The sequence below is a fragment of the Calliphora vicina genome, chromosome 5 (assembly GCF_958450345.1).
Source record: "Calliphora vicina chromosome 5, idCalVici1.1, whole genome shotgun sequence".
Lineage (NCBI taxonomy): Eukaryota > Metazoa > Arthropoda > Insecta > Diptera > Calliphoridae > Calliphora > Calliphora vicina.
The window spans coordinates 44,305,542-44,324,545 of record NC_088784.1 but is presented as its reverse complement, the minus strand read 5'-3'; the positions used below and the strand labels follow the sequence as shown (position 1 = coordinate 44,324,545).

General features: G+C 29.9%; 1 protein-coding gene across 2 annotated transcripts in view; it reads right to left on the bottom strand.

Moving 5' to 3' along the window:
* The window catches only part of LOC135962032 (uncharacterized), a 181,861-nt gene extending 168,181 nt beyond the window's left edge, over positions 1-13,680 (bottom strand). For both annotated transcript variants that reach the window (XM_065513758.1, XM_065513760.1), the window contains exon 1: positions 13,421-13,680. The gene's annotated coding sequence lies outside the window, so the exon portion shown is untranslated. The remainder of the gene's footprint in view (positions 1-13,420) is intronic.
* Positions 13,681-19,004: the final 5,324 nt, after the last annotated feature.

The following is a 19,004-nucleotide window of genomic DNA, read 5'->3' as shown; positions in this document are numbered from 1 at the left end:
TCTATAATGAAAATCAAGAATTTCCACTTGCGGAAACCTATCCTATAAAAAAAACTCTGGAATTTTTTTATTTAAATTTCTTTCAGTCAAAAAATACGTGGCAAGGATCGGCAACTAGTTCTTCAGCACTGGGAACAAGAAAAAAACTTAAAATATTATTACCAAATCCTTCGAATGGTAAAAGAAACTTGGTTACAAATACATTTTAACTAAAACAGAACTTTAGGAGATGTGGAGAAAATAAAAACACCTCTTCAGCTGCTGCTAATCATATAGTCCTTTAAATAAATGAGGGCATATCAAGTACTCTAAAAGGATTTTAAGTGTAACTTGGTAATATTATTCATAATTGCCCAAAAAAGATTCCCAGAATAGCTAAAAAAATTATCCTGCTTATTCACGTAAATTTTAATAAGAGGTAATATTTTGGCTGGCGATTGGAGCATAGTGTAGAAAAGAAAACAACAAAAAGAGCAAAATGTCCTTTTGAAGGACGAAACTAACAACAAATTATTTGATAATGGTGCGGAAAAGAACCGACAAGCACCACCGGAAAAAGAATTCATTCTGAAATTTCCACCAAAAAAATAAAAAACAATCTGCAGGATATTTCATGGTACGTGCTGGTTTGCTTTGAATATAATAGGTCCAATACCATTAACCATTTTTTAAAAAACAAATTGGAAGGTTATGTGTGCAAGGATTTATTTAAAACAGTTATGCTACCACATTGTGAGATAAAAATATGCCTCCATAATGTAGACTTCAGCAAAATAATGACTCTAAGTACTCATCGAATTTGATCACGTGCGTATTTGGCAACAAACCTATGGAATACGACTGATATGATGATGAGATTCAGATGATTTGGAGGACCTTCTTTATTCCATATTGTATTTGGTTGGATTTTTTATTAGAATACTAGCTAAAGCGAATATTTTGTAGAATTTTACTACTATGCACAATAGAGTGCATTGCGAATATTGACCGTCGCCCCCCCACTAGAATTCGTCTATGTATTGTAAAAACACTTTGAATAAAATATTAGGATCATAGGACAACGTTAACTGGTGTCTCAACGACGCTGAAATTTTGAGGTGCATTTACAAGGAGAAAAGATGCAATTTTTTAAGTTTTTGTAAAAATTTTGACATAAATACTTTTGCAAATTAATTTAAAAGAATCGAAATGTGTACGTAATTGTCGTTCTAATAAGATATGAAAGACAAAAATTGGTTAAAGTTATTAAAAAATCGCCAGGCCACTAGAAATGTAGGAACAAAATTAACATATTTTGAGAAATATTAAAATAAAAGCTTATTTTTACTTAAAATATATATATTTACTTGTATATGGGTTTTTGTTTTCGTAGGGCATCGTTAACCTATTCGCAGGTATAACCAAAATTATTTAACGGCAGTTTCAAAACTCCAATTTCAAATTTATAAAAATTTTGTTAAACAAATTTCAGAATTTTTTGTGCATTCAGTTAATTGTTAGAAATAGCTTGGGACGAATGTGTTCCAATATGCTTGAAAAGTCAAGTGTCATAATTAATACATACCATTACTTTAAATTCTACCCAAAAAGTTGAGAAAATTACAAAAATATATTTTTATCAATTAAAAAAACACCCAGAAAGTTTGCAAAATTTCGAAAAAATGCGAAGTTTCGAAAAAAAATTCGGAATTAAAAATATGTCGGCCATTCATTCCATAAATCCATTCCCACATTGTTGAATTAATTCATAATGAAATTAATTTATAACAGAACTCATTCAATCGGTGGCATGTCAGAGTGTCCATTGACATAATGTCCATGGACACTATGTCATATTATATTTTCATACATATGTTTTTTTCTGTATATATTCATTTTGTCTGTATTGCCGGCTTTCGGGCAGGCGAAAGTACCATAGGGTAACATAGAGACGAGACGGAATTGTCAAAAACCTAAGTCTGTTGTCAAAAACATATCTCTTGCAACAACAAAATACATGCTAGACAATGTATTTTGTTGTTGTATCAGAAATATTATTTGTTGTATTTTTGTTTGACAAATCGGAGTGTCTCGTCTCTATGTATAATTCTCTATGGAAAGTACTTTAAACTCTTGGGTGAATTGAACACCGGCTTCGCTGAAATCACTTTTTCTGAATATCAAAGTTTTCTGAAGTACAACCATATAAATTCAGTCGCAGAGCCGCGACTATATGTTATTATTATATGCAAGAAAATCGTCATTTAGCGAAGTCGCCTACCGCGTTCTATAGAAGAGACATCCCCTAAGAGCGGCCACAGGCCGCCAAGAAGAAAAACCTTTTTCTGCGAAACTGAATAGTTGCTAGCTATGCTATTGAGTAGAAAAAAACTTGTCTTCGCAAACAAAGTTTTTCTGCGCTTAAAGGCTTTCTCTTCCATAGCACTCGACAGGCAGCTTCATAAAATAAATGATTAACAAATATTTTTTTGGAGTAGAATTTCTTTATTTTTTGATTGAACTTTCTTTTTTGTCAAATAAAATAAATAATTTAAACAAACAAAAAATTATTAAAGATGCAATAATTCCATAGTGGCTTTATTTCACTTATTCCATGGGAAATAATGTCATATGGACTTATTTCCCAACTCGATGAGCAATAGACCCACCCATATGACCTTATTTTACGGCGCTTTTTGCGTAATATTTTTCGTCGGTTAGAAGTAAAAGTTTCGATTTTTTTCGAAAACCATTTATAAATGCATATTTTTATTTTCCATTTTAACTTCTTTAACACTATCACTTTTTTAAACTATTTTTTTCTTCATTCAGTTTAGTTTTTGTTTTTCTTTTAATCATTTCCAAAATTAATTAGAACAAATTGACTTAAGCCTTTTTGTAATATATTTGAATTCAATTAATTTTTAGTAACATTTGAATTCATAATGATTTCATTAACGGAATGGTTAGGAGATAACATTTACTTATTTTGATTTCGAAAATGGAATTAAGAATTAATTCGTGAACCTTTGGTCAATAGCTATCCACTCAGTAAATGGATTCAAAATCTGGGGGCAAATCACTGCATTCGAAATCGAATACTTTGCCATTGAAATGTAGTTAACGTGGATCACGGCAATCGTTATCGAAACGTATTTACTCGAAGTTGTACTCGATTGGTAATCTCTTATCGAAAACAAACTAACACTACCTTTTTGGAGCGAAACAAAACAAAGAAGTAAAATAATAAATAAATAAAAATTTAAGTATGTTTCTGATGAGATTATTTTAACCCTTTGACGCATATGGGACACCGGTATCCCAAATGTTTAACATTGGATATTTTCAAATTAAACTTCTTTTTGTAATCAATTGCAATACAAACCGACTATTTATAAACATTTTATAAAACTTTATTTTCTTTGAAGTTTGGTACCACTGATCAGGAAAAGTAAAACAAATAATTCAACTTTGTTTTTGGTAATTTTGAAGATTTTTTTCATAATATTAAAATGTGATTTGCAGTTTCCAAAGCAGTTTTTCGATTGATTTTGTTAGAATGGTAAGTAAAGATTGTGATTAAATCGATTTTTAAGTATCCGCAATTCGAGCTTTATCGAAGGGATACTGGTGTCCCAATATTCATGAATGTTCTAGAGTGTGGAATTTTTCCCTACAATGTATTATGATTTTTATATACATTTTTTTTATATTTAGGCCTATAAAACTACTAGAATATTCCGAAGCTATTGGTCCACTGAACCAGATATGGGGATTTGAGGAACTTAGAAAAAATATACATTTCTGTTATAATGAGTCGCAATTATAACTTCTCTTGCATTTAGACAAGTTTTAGCACGCCTTACCATCAACATCCATGACAAAAAAAGGGTAATTGAAAAAAAATCACGAAAACGATGTGTGCAATGTTCTAAGAGTACAATACAATGTTAATTTATGCTTCATATCAAACAGTAATTGTTTTGTACGTTTTCAATCATAAAATAGACAATAAAATCTGTTTATCTAATTAAAATCAATGTTTTATTTCAGTATGAAAATATAATTTTTCTTCTTTTTGGGGAAAGTGAACATCAAGATGGAGAGATCCCAGTAACTGGTACAACAAAGGTCAACTTCTTATAATGACAATATCCGACACGTCCTCTGATTCCGATGATGAGGAATTCACAAAAAAACATTTGGATCCATTTTAATTACATAAATAGTTTCTGATTTGTTTTCACAATTTAACAATTTATTTATTTTGTTTATCTTACAGTAATGTAAACAATAGTAGTAGGTGATATAAATTACGATCGAATACCGTGATCCAAAAAATTATGGCCGAAATTAGATCGAAAATTGTATCTACATGAACGTGCACTCGATATCGAATGTGTTAATTTGGCCCCTGTTCACAAAATCAATAACAATCTACAAATTTAAGAAAATTTTATTACAATTTTAATCTACGATGTAGTAACCTGTAGTTTCTATATTATACGTGAACAATATTTCATTTTTTATTTATAAACCTCTTGTCAAACACACGGCGAGTAAGAATAAATAGTTTACTTTTTATTTAAACTGAAAAACGTTCAATATATACTGTGATATTTGGATCGCGATCCATTGTAATGGATCACGCAAAATTAGGTTATTCTGCGATTTGAATCGCGATCCATCAATAATGCATGCTACACGTTCAATAAATATCGCGATACTGGATCGCAGTCAATATATTGAACGTGTAGCAGTGCCCTTAGAATTTAAAATTTTTTTTCGATTCGAAAACTACAAACAATCTGTAGAAATGGGAAACGGTCAAGCGATGAAACAGGAATTTATCTCTTATGTTTGACGACTATGTATAATGTCGAATTGCGTCCGAAAGATTAAAGCAGCAAACTAGAAAGTAAAACGAACATAAAATTTGTACTTTTCACAGCCATCACAATTATACATCAAGACCGACAGTGTAAGGATTTTGTACTTGTTGCAGTTTTAAGAGTTAAAATCAGTAATCGTACACGTTAAAATACTTCATACAAACTGTAAATGACTCTTATAAAGCTCTATTAGGTGTACGGATTTTAAAGTTGGCTCGCCGTCCGAGCTTCGTTTTACAATATTTGTTTAATTTTACCAAAGAATGAATTTCCCCTATCGGCGATGAGGACATAAGTATTGTTTTCATAATTAGAATATATGTTCACATTTATATCTACATTATTCAAAGGTCAGCTTGAAAATAAATAAAACTAAAAATGACCGACGGCATTTGTGTCAGTACAAGCGTTGACATCAGCACCGTATACGCTATTTTATGAAAGTGTTAATTAGAAAAAACAAGAAAACTAATACTAAATGTTTATACATTTTGTATTATTTGGATAATTAACTATTTAAATTCTATATTTTACCATGAGACGTAAATGACATGCATTTTACTCTCCTTGCAAATATGTACTAGATATGTATATGTACGAGTTTAGTATATGGATTGTTATTATTTAGTTATTAACAATTAAGTTGTTGATGAAAAAATTGTGATTATAGAGAGTGAAATAAAATGTAGAGTATTTTTTATTTTTTTTTATCTTTTAAGCACTGTATGTTAGTTATCATAGGAAATGTGTGCCGCGAGCGATAACTTGCTAGAAGAGACAACACTTTTGTTCAAAAATATAAACAACATTTAAATAAATTTATATATACCTACATACATACGTTTTTCTATTTATTTTTATATATATTTATATTTATTTTGTGTATAAGTAAAATACATATGTACATACTTATACTTATAGCATGTGTGCGTAGGTATGAATTTTTATTTATTTGTATTTTTTTCAAAAAGTGTCTTTGAGTATTTAAAAATAACTCAGTGTAAACAAAATGATTGAGAGTGATCAAGCAAGCCCCCAAAACATATGTAACATCAGTCAGTATTGCCATATTTTTAAAAACCTGAAAACATCGATTTGCATTTTGGTAAGTCGAAAAATATTAATATAAATAATATATTCCATATATAATTGAATATTTCTGAATATAGCTGGACAAAATTATTTAATGCATTTGTGGTTTATGAATTATGGAAAAAATATACCCGAGTTATACCCAGTTGGGTCGAGATGCATAAAACTTAACACGTTAATAGTAGACATATACATATGTGAACGGAAAACGCCCGAAGTCCACAGCCCATATGTGGGCTGTTCATCCAAACAATTTTCAAGCCCACATGTGATCTGTGGATTCTGAAAGAGATTTATGGGAGATCCACAGTCCATATGTTGGCTATTAATAAAACACCATTTTAGCTATTTATATACATTTTAAAATATGTAGATATTTATAATATAAATACACCGATTTTTAAAAAAAAAAGCGGACGTGTGACTAGGGATGCCAATCCCGATCCCGAAAAATCCCGGGGATGCCGTTTGGCATCCCTACGTGTGACGCAATCATCAGTCGCTGCCTTGGACTGTTAACGTGTTAAAAATTAAAATATTTTTATTAACAAAATCTTGGAAAACAATATTAAAAAAAAAAGTTTATAAAAAATTCATTTAATTAGTCATTTTGTCGTAAATGGTCTCTGAGATATTTTCAGCTAAAATTGTAATAAATGGATGGACGATTTTTGTCAATACACATTCCCTATAAGTTGCCTTAAATTATAAGAATATTCATTAGACAGGTTTCGGCGGCCAAATCCAAATTTAAAGGAGTAAAACAGGACAAAGGTGAGGACCAATAAAGTAAAGTATGAGATCGGCTTCTATGTGCTTAAACAAAGTTAAGCATAGTTAGACAATTTTAACAAAATCATATGCGAAGTATTATTAAACTTTTACATTATATAAAAGCAAATTCTAAACTATTATAAAAAATTAATTTCGTTTTATTCTAAAGATACACATTTTTATAATTTTGTCCAGCTAGATTTGAGATTGATCCTAATATATATGTATATTGTATCTACTTCCAAATAATATTATACAAAACCATTTCGGCATTTTGGATCTGCCATTATTAAATGATATTATTTTTGGATCAAAGTACGAAATTCAGAATTCTTGAAGCCAGCTCATTTTGTAATTAATTCAATGTATGGATCAAGCATATAAATCTGAGAACAAGTAAATTGTGAGAACAATTTAATCCCCAACGAAGCTTAACCAGAGAAGCATTTAAATAAAAATTATTAATCAATAATTTTATACTTGATTTAATAAAATTCGTACTTACAGCACTTTTGACACCGCTACGGATGGAGTGGACAGCGCCTAGCTAATTTGTTAAAGCTCTGTAAAAACTAATTTGTTAAAGCTCTGTAAAAACTAACTCAGATGATCAACTAACTTTTTATAAATCCCAATTCATTTTATCATATACTAAATTCGTCACAGTAAGGTGTAGAACTTTACAAATAAATTGTTTTTTTTTTAATCTATTGATCAGGTGACATTATATTTCAATACATATGGGCAATTCCACGGGAATGACTACCACGACCGAAAACCCTAAAAAAACTTGAAACTTTTTTTCAAAATTATTTGAATAGAAGAAAACACTAAAATATTATTATGTGTAAGTATTTAGAGCTTATTACAACATTTTATTGGCAAAACTAATAGTTTAAACTGACTATATTTATTTTTTTAATTTAATTGACATGTATTAAGAAAAAATTGCGGTTAAAACTATGCTCCGAATTAGCATATAGTATGAAATGAATTTGACTCTGATAGTTTATTTGCTATTATAAAATTGTTGATTGAAACCATTAATTTTTTTAGTTTTTGTATACATAGTATGTATATTTACAGAATATACTATCAGCCCAATTATGAATAAAAATTCCGCGGAGTTTTTTCTCTTTTCTCATTTTTCCTATTCAAATTCAATGGGAAAAAACTCCCGGGGAACAAACTCCCGCGGAATTTTTTATTCATAATTGGGCTGTATATTGTTTTATTATAAGAGAATAATCTGTCACGAACGATATTAAATTTTATTTATTATAAAATCATACAAATATTGTTTTTATTTAAATATAACGGATCGTAAAAGAAAAATATTTCGTTTAGTGTAAGAAAATTACTTCCGTTTTATGTCACGTACGATATACCCTTATTTCGCTCGATATTTTCGACAACAATGTTTAGAAAGAACTTTTTATTATTTTAAAATATAGTACCCTCTAAATGGAACATAAAGACCAAATTATTTTTCAGATAATCTTATTTTTGCAAAATCTATTCCACTCTATAGGCGTACAAATGTCACGTACGATGATATGGAATTGCCCAGATATAATATTATTTTATATTAGGTCCCAGTAAATACTTGCAACGAGAGAATAAAGTTAAAATTTACAAAATTACTCTCTTAAATTCTCAAAAATAGTAAAAAGTAAACGAACGCTTTTCCAGTAACAATTGTTTAATACACACAATTTTCTTATTTTATTCCTTTTAAAATGTGTAAATACTCACATTTTCTTAAATTTTATTGAAAATTCTTTTTTTTTGACATTTTTTCACCACAAAAATAAAATTGTAAATAAATAAACAATAACACAAAACATATGAAATATAAGCTGCTAACTATGCAATGAGAGAACAATCTGTAAAATTTATACGCTCTTGATTTTTTCTCTACTTGCAAGTTTTTTGAGTTAATAAACGCTTTTCCAGTAACAATTTTTACTAACTAGTAACAACTTTTAGTTATTGAACAGAGCTATTGTTTATTAACTAAAATCCATTACGAATTCTTACAATTTTTTGTTATTGGAAAAGCTTTAACAACCCCAACAAATTTTAAAACTTTGCAACAAATTCCAAAAATTAAAAAAATGTTTGCCATCTTTACTAATTTTGTACTATTTTTTTTAACAAATTGATTGTTAATAATTTTTTAATTATATTGCTAATATGTTGTATGTACATATTCTACAAATGTAGGTGACATTTGTTGGGTACAAGCACATATAACATACATATGATTTGTTTGAAGTATTTTATGTAATAAAATTTATTATAAACCTTCACTTAACAAACTAGAATATAAATTATTAAAATTAATGCTTAACTTATTCAATAAACAAAACAATAAAACAATTTGTTAATGCACATTTAATTTATATATTTAAATGTAGTTTTAGATTGTTGTTATGTACATATATATGTTATTCCAATTGGGATATTTTTGTTTGCTAACAATGTTTAACACTATACAAGAACCAATTTACAACAATTGATTTGGTCAGAGTTATGTTACGACGTCTACTTTATAAAATACATATTAAAATTTCCCCATTTTCTATGAAAATTATCTGGCAGCCCTAGATCCGTGTCTGGTTTGTATTTACACTTTATTATCGCACTCTTTAATGGCAAACGAATCAATGAATGAAGTGAGACAAAAGGTAAATGCTCATATTAACAATTACAATAATATAATACAAGCCCCTCGTAAGAGATCATACAAATTTCATATAGTTTGTTTGAATACAATAAGTAATATCCATATAAACATGTGAAAATCTGCATGTATAGGTATGTATTTATGTACCAGCGTTGTCAACTTTATTATTTTAAAAAGCACTAAAAACGCTTAGTTTTCATAAAGTTTTTTCCAAAGCTAAATAACGCGATTCTTGAAGCACTAAAATTGTTTCAATGTCGACATGGTTTTCTGCTGACCATTTTGTTCGCCAATGAAATTACAATTTCTTACAGGTTCGAATGATTCTTAAATCTTAATTAAAATCTATTTACTATAGTATAATTTAAAAAATACAAAGTTTAAATGTCATCAGTTTAATAAATGAATACTCCGTTTAATGACATTAGGATCAGTTGAATAGTCAGTAAGATGATAGAAGTTGTTGAATTGAGCACTAACTCTACGCATCGGATCAAAGTTTGCATAATTTGAACGGAAATATTGAATCTTAAGTGGAATATAATTTCTTGTTGGTGGATTTGGAACTATGAATTCGATTTTACGAAGTAGGAATTCCGAATTAGTTGTTCCATTCAGTAAATTAATCATGAATGAGATATTCATATATATTCTCCTACTTTTTAGAGTAGAGAGTTTTATGAGTGCTAATCAACTTTCATATGATGGTAGATTAATGTTAGAATTCCATTGGAGTTTGCGAAGGCAAAATAAAATAAATTGTTTTTGGAAGGATTCAATTTTCCTTATATAGGTATCGTATTGCGGATCCCAGACAACACAAGCATATTCTGAAATTGGTCTCACAAGTGACGTAAACAATTGCTTTGTGACATAAAGATCATCAAATTCTTTTCCGCAGCATTTGATGAAACCTAATACCCCTTTGGCTTTGTTAATAGTTTGTGAAATGTGAGAATTAAAACATAATTTATTATCAAATTATTAAAGTCAAAATCAAGGAATACCTTAACTTTATCATGTTGATTATCATTGATCGAGTATCTACAGAGTAAATTTAGATACATTAAATTCTTATCACACCATTGGCTAAAATTATCCAGATCAGCTTGAAGTAAGGAACATTGGTTAGATTTGTTTAAGCTAAGGAAGAGATTAACGTCATCCGCATACATTAACATTTTATAATTCTTAATACAGGATGGTAGATCATTAATGAATATTAGAAATAATCTGGACCCAAATGACTACCTTGAGGAACACCAGATATAATTGGAATATATTTTGATTTCTAGTCTCTGAGCAATACACATTGATGTCTGGTTTTCAAATATGTGGAAATCCATTTGAGAAATACAGGTGAAAGTCCAAGTTTGTCTAATTTATACAGAAGAAGATCATGATTCACTTTATCGAATGCCTTACTGAAATCCGTATAGATAGTGTCAGTTTGTAAGCCGGAATAAAAAGATGATATCACTGAAGTTGTAAATTCCAATAAATTAGTGGTAGCTTCTCTACCTTTTCTAAATCCGTGCTGGAATGGAGATGGAAACGATGCAACTTGATGTGATAATGTTTCAGTTACTATTTTCTCAAAAAGTTTGAGAATAACACTCAATTTAGCTATATCTCTATAATTAGAAATATTGGATCTGCTTCCGGATTTGAACAAAGGAATAATATATGATTTTTTTCCAGAAATCAGGAAAATAACCATTGGAAACTGATGCGTTAAATAAGTATGTTAAGGGTAATACAAACGGATATAAACACTTAAGAAGAATACAACTCGGCACACCATCGGGAACATATTTATCCGAAAATTTTAACACACATGTCACAAATCTCCGAATCATTTGAATCAAGATTCTATGTCAACAAATTACATTATAGATAGTTATGCAGATACTCCACGTATTGAATTGACGAACTGATAGAATGATTTAGGATTATTTTTCTTTACTTTAAAAATACATTTATTGTAACATTGGATATTTGCTAAATTTTAAGCTGATCTGGATACTGAATATCTCGCGTACTCAGCAGATAGACCAGATTTCCTGTACTTTTTATAATGTTTATTTTTCAAATTTTTTAAACTTGTAAGCTGCGTGGTGTTCCAAGGCGGGCCATTAGGAATTGTTTTCTTCATCATTGGAATAGTTGATTTAAAACATTTAAATAATCCATTATAAAATTGATTTAGAATTAGATCAATGTTAAGGGGACTTCAATTGTTATTAGGATTAATTTAGAACCAATTTTCCGTTGAGAGTAGGTGCTTTAATTTCGAATAATCAGCTTTCTTAAAGTCAAAGACTTTTTCCTTATTTAGAGCAGGTTTTGCTGATACTTGAGTTTTTAAATATGCACTAATTTCAAGAGTAGGGTGATAAAGGAAAAATGCGTTGTACATTAAATTCATCAGGTTGATCTACAAACACTAAATGCAGTAGTTTTCCTAATGTATTCGGTATGCTATTTATAAGGTTGATCGAACAATATTTGTAATTAATCGAATTAATTAATGCACAGAATCGGCATAAAGATTTAATCCCTGCTGTAAAACTGAAAAAAGCAAATCATCTTCGGAATTCCATCTTTCGTTGAAAAGATTGTGCCAGTTTGATATATTTGCGCTTTCATTTTCTTTGGCTTTTACTTTTTGGAGAAAAAAATTAATAGAGATTAGCACTACACAACAGTTGAAGATGCAATCAATCCTGATTATAGAGTACACAATGTAATGAGAACTGATGTCCGGATTAAGCTGGCCACACACGGAATGATTTCTTCGCCTGGTTTGTGATTGAAAATGTTCAATTACTTGTGATTTTGTGCGCGCACAGAACCATTAACATGTCGAACACGAACAAATCGCTCTCACAAATCACCCATGTGTGGGCAGCTTTACCGACTAATACGGATTAGTTTCATTTTTTTGTAAATTCTAATTTTATTTAGAATTTAAGTCAGAACGAAATTGCGTTACCGATAACGAAACCCGGGCCTGGAAATCCATTGAAAGTTGTTAAATTGTATTTAATTTACATACCTAGGTATATATTTTTTCATTTATGGTTTTAAATTCCTTTAATTGACTGGAAAATTATTTTTTTTCGAAATATTTTAAAAACAAACTGTGTAAATGAGGTACAAATGTCATATATAATTTTGTATTCAAATGAACATTTTTGGATAATAAATGTAACGTTTTAATTAGGCATGCCAATCCCGAAAATGCTAGAATCTAGAAGGTAACTGTTGTATATCAAAATCAAACAAAATAGCAATAAACCGTTTAGATATGTTCAAAAATAAAGTAGATTTTATACATCACATCTCTACAGCCTGTTTATTTTAGAAAACAAATTAATTCTTCTTCTTTGGAAGAATAATAAAACATGCTGAAGTCAAAAGAATTTAAATTTTTAAAAAGTTGAAGAAACCCTTTTTTGGTTTCAATATTTTGTTGAATTGAAGTTAAAGAAATACTTATTAAAATTATCTTAATGATCTTACTTAATTTTTTTTTTAAAATTAGAAATTTTAAATTGTCCCGAAATATCTCATGACAGTAATTTTTAAAATACAGAATTGCGGAATTGTGAATACCAATACAAATTATAAATAAACTAAGTATCACAGAGGTTTTTTAATAAACCACGGACTAAATATTTTTCCCGTCGAAATTTTTAAAAAGTGCTAAAAGCACTGAGTTGTTGACACCGCGAGTATCTGTACATATGTATTAATTTATGTTGTACGTTCGAACGTATGTATTTTCAACATTTCAACGTTCAGTGTTGAGCATTAACATGGGCTATAAAGAGAATTGTTTATTTAAATGCAAAATGGTGCAGTTAGTAGTTGGTTGTTTCTTTAGTTGTTTTTTTTTTAATTGCATTTCTCAGGTATGCACATGCATGGATAGTCAGCAGATTCAATAATACGAGAAAAATACATATAAACAGGTTTGAAAGTGACTTACACTTGTAGTTTTTAATTTATACACCAAGAAATATAATAATAATTTGAATTGACTAAAAAACTTGAACACAATTTTAAAATCTTGTTTATTAAAAATTTGTTTTTTTCTTTCAATAACTTATTGCGCCGTTAAATTTTTCTAAAACGGTTTTATTTTTGAATTATATTTTTTATTTTGTTAATACGAATTCTTTTAATTTAAAATTTTCCGAACCGCTATATGTACTATATAATATCATAAACACTCCGCAAAACAACCATTCGGCGCGAACGAAGCAATAATACTGAAATAACAAAATAAATTGTTCTTGTTGAAGATAAAATATGTGTGTTTTAAACATGTTGCAGCAACATATTTCCCATGCATAGGTACACACAAGTCAACTTATTTTTAACAAAACCACCGGCCACCCTCCCTAACAGTTATGATAACAACAGGTTGTTTGGCAACATTTATGTTTGTTTTCTACAACAAAACGAACGTCATTTGGCAGTTTCGTCACCATTGAGCTGGATGAGTGGTTAGGGGGAGTAAAAACAATTCAAACTAACCTACCACAATAAACATTAGTCAGTGTTGCCAGAATGATGAATTTACCAACTTTTGATTTCTTAACCAAAATATTATTTCATATATAAATTTTCAATAATTTGTACAATTGATATCATCGAATAAACACAGAACGGAAGGAGAGAGTACATACATATATATGGAAAAATTACTGTCTTTTCACACATACGGGTGATACAATAACAAAATACATGCACAGGGTTTACAATTGCTACTATATTAGCCGTCAATTGCAGTAAATATACATTTTTATCAATCTGCATACTAAAAATATAGTTACTATTATAATTTTGTATAACTCTGCTAATATAAATTGCTGTTACTATTCATATATTACTATACAAATTGCAATGTTAGTTTGCAATTTCTAGTAGCAGATACAAACAGTTGTCAACTCGTTATTGTAGCACAACAACCAAAATATATGTTCGTGCTATAGCAGCATACACACTTTTTTGCCGAACTAATATTGCGCGTCAGCATTCGTTTTTGTTTTGTTGTGCTAGCAATTTTCTCTGGCAGCAATTTACATTTCTTTGGTTGCTCTGCTATGGTTGCATTGATATTTCTTGTTTTTTGGCTATTTGGATGCTGCTAGTTATTTTATTGTCAAGTATGTAATACGAAATAACGATTATTCATTAGTGTAAATATTTTTGAATCTAACTGAAATATTGACTTGCATTTTTTTTGTAAGACCAAAAATTAAAATATCTAAACAAGAAAAAAAATGTTCGGAATAAATGTGGATCAAATTGTTCCTAATATGTATTTGCAATCCTATTAAAATTTTGATAAAAATTTTAGTTTTAGAAACTCAATAAATATGTAATATGTAATAAAATCTTTATTTATTAGCAAAACTCAATGAAATTTTCAACGTTTTTTAAATTTGTCATTCCAAATTACAAAGTGTAAAAAACCTTTTCAAAAGGTCAAAAGGAATCCCACAATTCCTAAAAATGTATGCGAAAATCCCGAAAATGGTATTTTTTACAATTTTAACCATAGGGTCTACATTTCCTCCGGGGCTGGGAAAATACTTTGGGGATAAATAGGAAACACATCAAGGTTTCTAAAGCTGCTTTCCGTTTTTTGATCCCAACTTTGGGATTTTAGAACATGTGGCCCAAAGTTGAAATTTTGATAAAAAAATAGGTCAAATTCCGAAGGACGAAAGGGCAACAAAAAATAGGACATGTTTTTTATACCAAAATGTTCTCTGTAAAGCTACCTTACAGAAAAACATAAAATTGTTATATGTTCTTAAAGAATTTTTTTTTTTAATAAAAAAGAGTTCAGTCACCTTTTCATCCAAAAAACAGCAAAAATCTACTATTTTTTGAATTCTTAAATTGAAAATCGTTTATTTTTGGATCTATAATCGATATTACTCTGAAATATTTTGTATATTACTGATAATTTAGTTGTCTAACTAACAAAAAAAATCGAGCCTGTTCGGTACAAAAGTACGACATATATTTTTAAAAAAGCGGACCAAGGTATGGCAAAATTTTAAAATTTCAATTTTGAAATGCTTATAACTCGAAAAGTATAAGAGATAAATAGCACACGCAAGCATATTTTTTCAAGACATAGGCGAGCGCTTTCTAAACATATAAAACTCTTTGAAATCGAGTGGGAAACAAAAAAAATGGCACGTGTTTAAAAATTTTGCATGTCGAAGGTACCTTATTTTGAGCCCCCATAGCGCCGCCCCTGGGGCATTTGTTGGGCCCATTTTAATAATTTAAACTCGAATACTCATTGGCTACGCCCGCGTCAAATTTTATCCTGATCAGATCAGCAGTTTAGAAATGCCAGATTTATTTCAAAAAAAATTTGATTCTGCCCAACTGTACATTGGGTGTGTTTACTGATATGTTGTTATGCACTTATCAAGAACAGCAACTGATACCATCAATTGCAGAAATGTCAATTGTGCTATAGCACAACCACAGAAGTGTGTATTTTTGCTAGAAAAGTTTGACAGCACAACAAAATAAAACGAATGGAGTGCAATATTAGCACGACAAAAAAACTGTGTGTGCTACTAAAGCACGAACATATATTTTGGTGGATGTGCAATTAATTGTGTTTGCTACTAAAAATTGCAGACTAGCATTGCAATTTTAATAGTAATACGAACGAACAGTATGAATATTTATATTAGTTGATTCTGATGAAATGAGATAATTTCATATTTATTGCATAGTCAAATGTAAGCAATATGTTGCTAGAGCTGAATATCGAAACCCTGTACATGCATTACATTCTCATGAATTAGGTTTTTGACAACAGACTTAGGTTTTTGGCTCTCAGTTACCTATCTAGTTGTTGTCTATGATTGATATTATAATTAAAATGATTTAATTTAATTTTCAATTTGGGAAATTATTAACATTTTCTACTAAAATGATTATGTTAATTTTTATACCCTTCAGCTTCGTGAGAAGGGTATATATAAGTTTGTCATTCCGTTTGTAATTTCTACATTTTTCATTTCCGACCCTATAAAGTATATATATACTGGATCCTTATAGATAGCGGAGTCGATTAAGCCATGTCTGTCTGTCTGTCTGTCTGTCTGTCTGTCTGTCTGTCTGTCTGTCTGTCTGTCTGTCTGTCTGTCTGTCTGTCTGTCTGTCTGTCTGTCTGTCTGTCTGTCTGTCTGTCCGTCTGTCTGTCTGTCTGTCTGTCTGTCTGTCTGTCTGTCTGTCTGTTGAAATCAATTTTCTGAAGGCCCCAGATATCTCCGGGATCCAAATCTTCAACAATTCTGTCAGACATACTTTCGAGAATTTTGCTATTTAAAATCAGCGAAATCCGTCCATAAATAACGGAGATATGAGCAAAAATCCGAGACAACCTCTGAAAATTTCATCAAAAAACACAATGTATTGCATGCTTTGACAAAAAAGCAACAAAACTTATGGTTGTTGCTTTGGCGTTGTTGTTGTTTTTTATACAACTAAACGTTTGTTTGGTTGTGTGTTGGTTTTTTTGACAACAAAACGTATGGTTGGATGTGCAAGCTTTGCGTATTTTGTTTTTTTTTGTGTTTTGTTTCTTTTGACAAAAAATCAACAAATCGTATGTTTGAATGTGCATGCTTTGCGTATTTTGTTTTTCTTTTGGCGTTGTTGTTGTTTTTTATACAATTAAACGTATGTTTGGATGTGTGTTGGTTTCATTGCCTTGCGTATTTTGTTTTTTCTTTTGGTGTTCTGTTTCTTTTGGCGTTGTTGTTGTTTTTTGTGTTCTTGATAAATTTAGGATGCTGTAAACTGAAAGTGGGCAATGTACATACAGTCAGCGTCTAAAGAAAGTGTACAACTTGTTTTTACATTTAAAACATTTTATTTACATATTAAAAAACTATTTGTTCTCCAGTTCTAGTATATTTAACAAAACATTTAATTGTTCTCTTGCAATATATAAACAAAAAACTAAACTAGTTCAACTGCAACAAAAACAGTAACAACAAAACCAAAAATACTCCATTTTTAACGCGTCAAAAGAAAGTGTACAGTTTAGGGAAATTAGAAGAAAAAACGTATTAAGTATTTTATTTGACATCTTTTGGGTTTTAAAACAGTTTCAAGCCTCCTTGGCATTGTTTCTACCAATTTTGATGTCACCGAGGTTGGGATGTTGAACCACTCTTCCTGCAGGATTTCGTGTAGAGAGTCATTGCTGGTAATATTTCATTTTCTGATCTGTCTGTCCAAATGCTACCACAGATGTTCAATGGGATTAATGTTCGGTGACTGTGGGGGTTGTTCCAGTTGTTTCGGTGTATGATACAACAACCATTCTTTAACAAGTTAAGAAGTATGCTTCGGATAATTGTCCTGTTGGAAGATCCAGGTTCGGTCTAGATTTAATTTTCTAATGATGGGTTCCATATTTTCTATAAGAATGTTTAGGTAATCGGTTTTGCTCATCAAACTATCAATAAATATGAGTTTTCCCGTGCCACTTGCCGCCATACACCCCCACACCATCACCTAACCACCACCATGCTTTACGGTGGATAGTACATTTTTTGGTCGAACTCTTGATTTTTGCTTCTCCAAATTTTACTCCCTTTTTTACTTCCGAAAATCTCAAACTTGCTTTCGTCCGTAAACAGCACATTATTCCAAAACAATTTTCTTGGTTTTTATACCTGTTTGCGAATTCTCGAAGTCGCTCTTTATTTCGTTTGGAAATGTGGGGTTATTCTCTCGGAACTCCACCATATAGAGCATTTGGGTGTAGCGCTCGGCGAACCGTACTGTTACTAACTCTCACTCCAGACGAATCTGTTAATTCTTCGCATAATTTTACTGCACTTACTGTGAATACTTTCTTCACTGCTCTCACAATCGATCGTATTTCAAGGTTGTTAAGGCGTTTTGGTGTTCCGGCACGTTGCTGATCTTCTAAAATTCTAAATTTTTTTGTTTGTCTATAATTTTTTTTACAGTATTATGGCTTCTTCCTATTATAGAGGAGATTTCACGTGACGATTTGCCTTCATTTTTAAATTTTATGACTTACTTTCTTGTTTCAATTGCAGTTTGTTTTCCCATTTTGGTTTTAAAGTTCTCACGATCAAACAAGAAAAGCTACTATCTTAAAATCTCATAAGACTAGCAGAGAAGATCCACAAAAAATTATAATCTAGGCAAAAATAAAGAATAACAATATATTTTTTATGTAGCTAGAAAAATCTTATTGCAATTCTAAATGTGTACACTTTTTTCTGACGCGTTAAAAATGGAGTATTTTTGGTTTTGTTGTTACTGTTTTTGTTGCAGTTGAAATAGTTTAGTTTTTTGTTTATATATTGCAAGAGAACAATTAAGTGTTTTGTAAAATATACTAGAACTGGAGAAAAAATTGTTTTTTAATATGTAAATAAAACGTTTTAAATGTAAAAACAAGTTGTACACTTTCTTTTGACGCTGACTGTACATACCTATATACTAATTATAAAAAATAATAATGCATCCACAACAATGGTGAA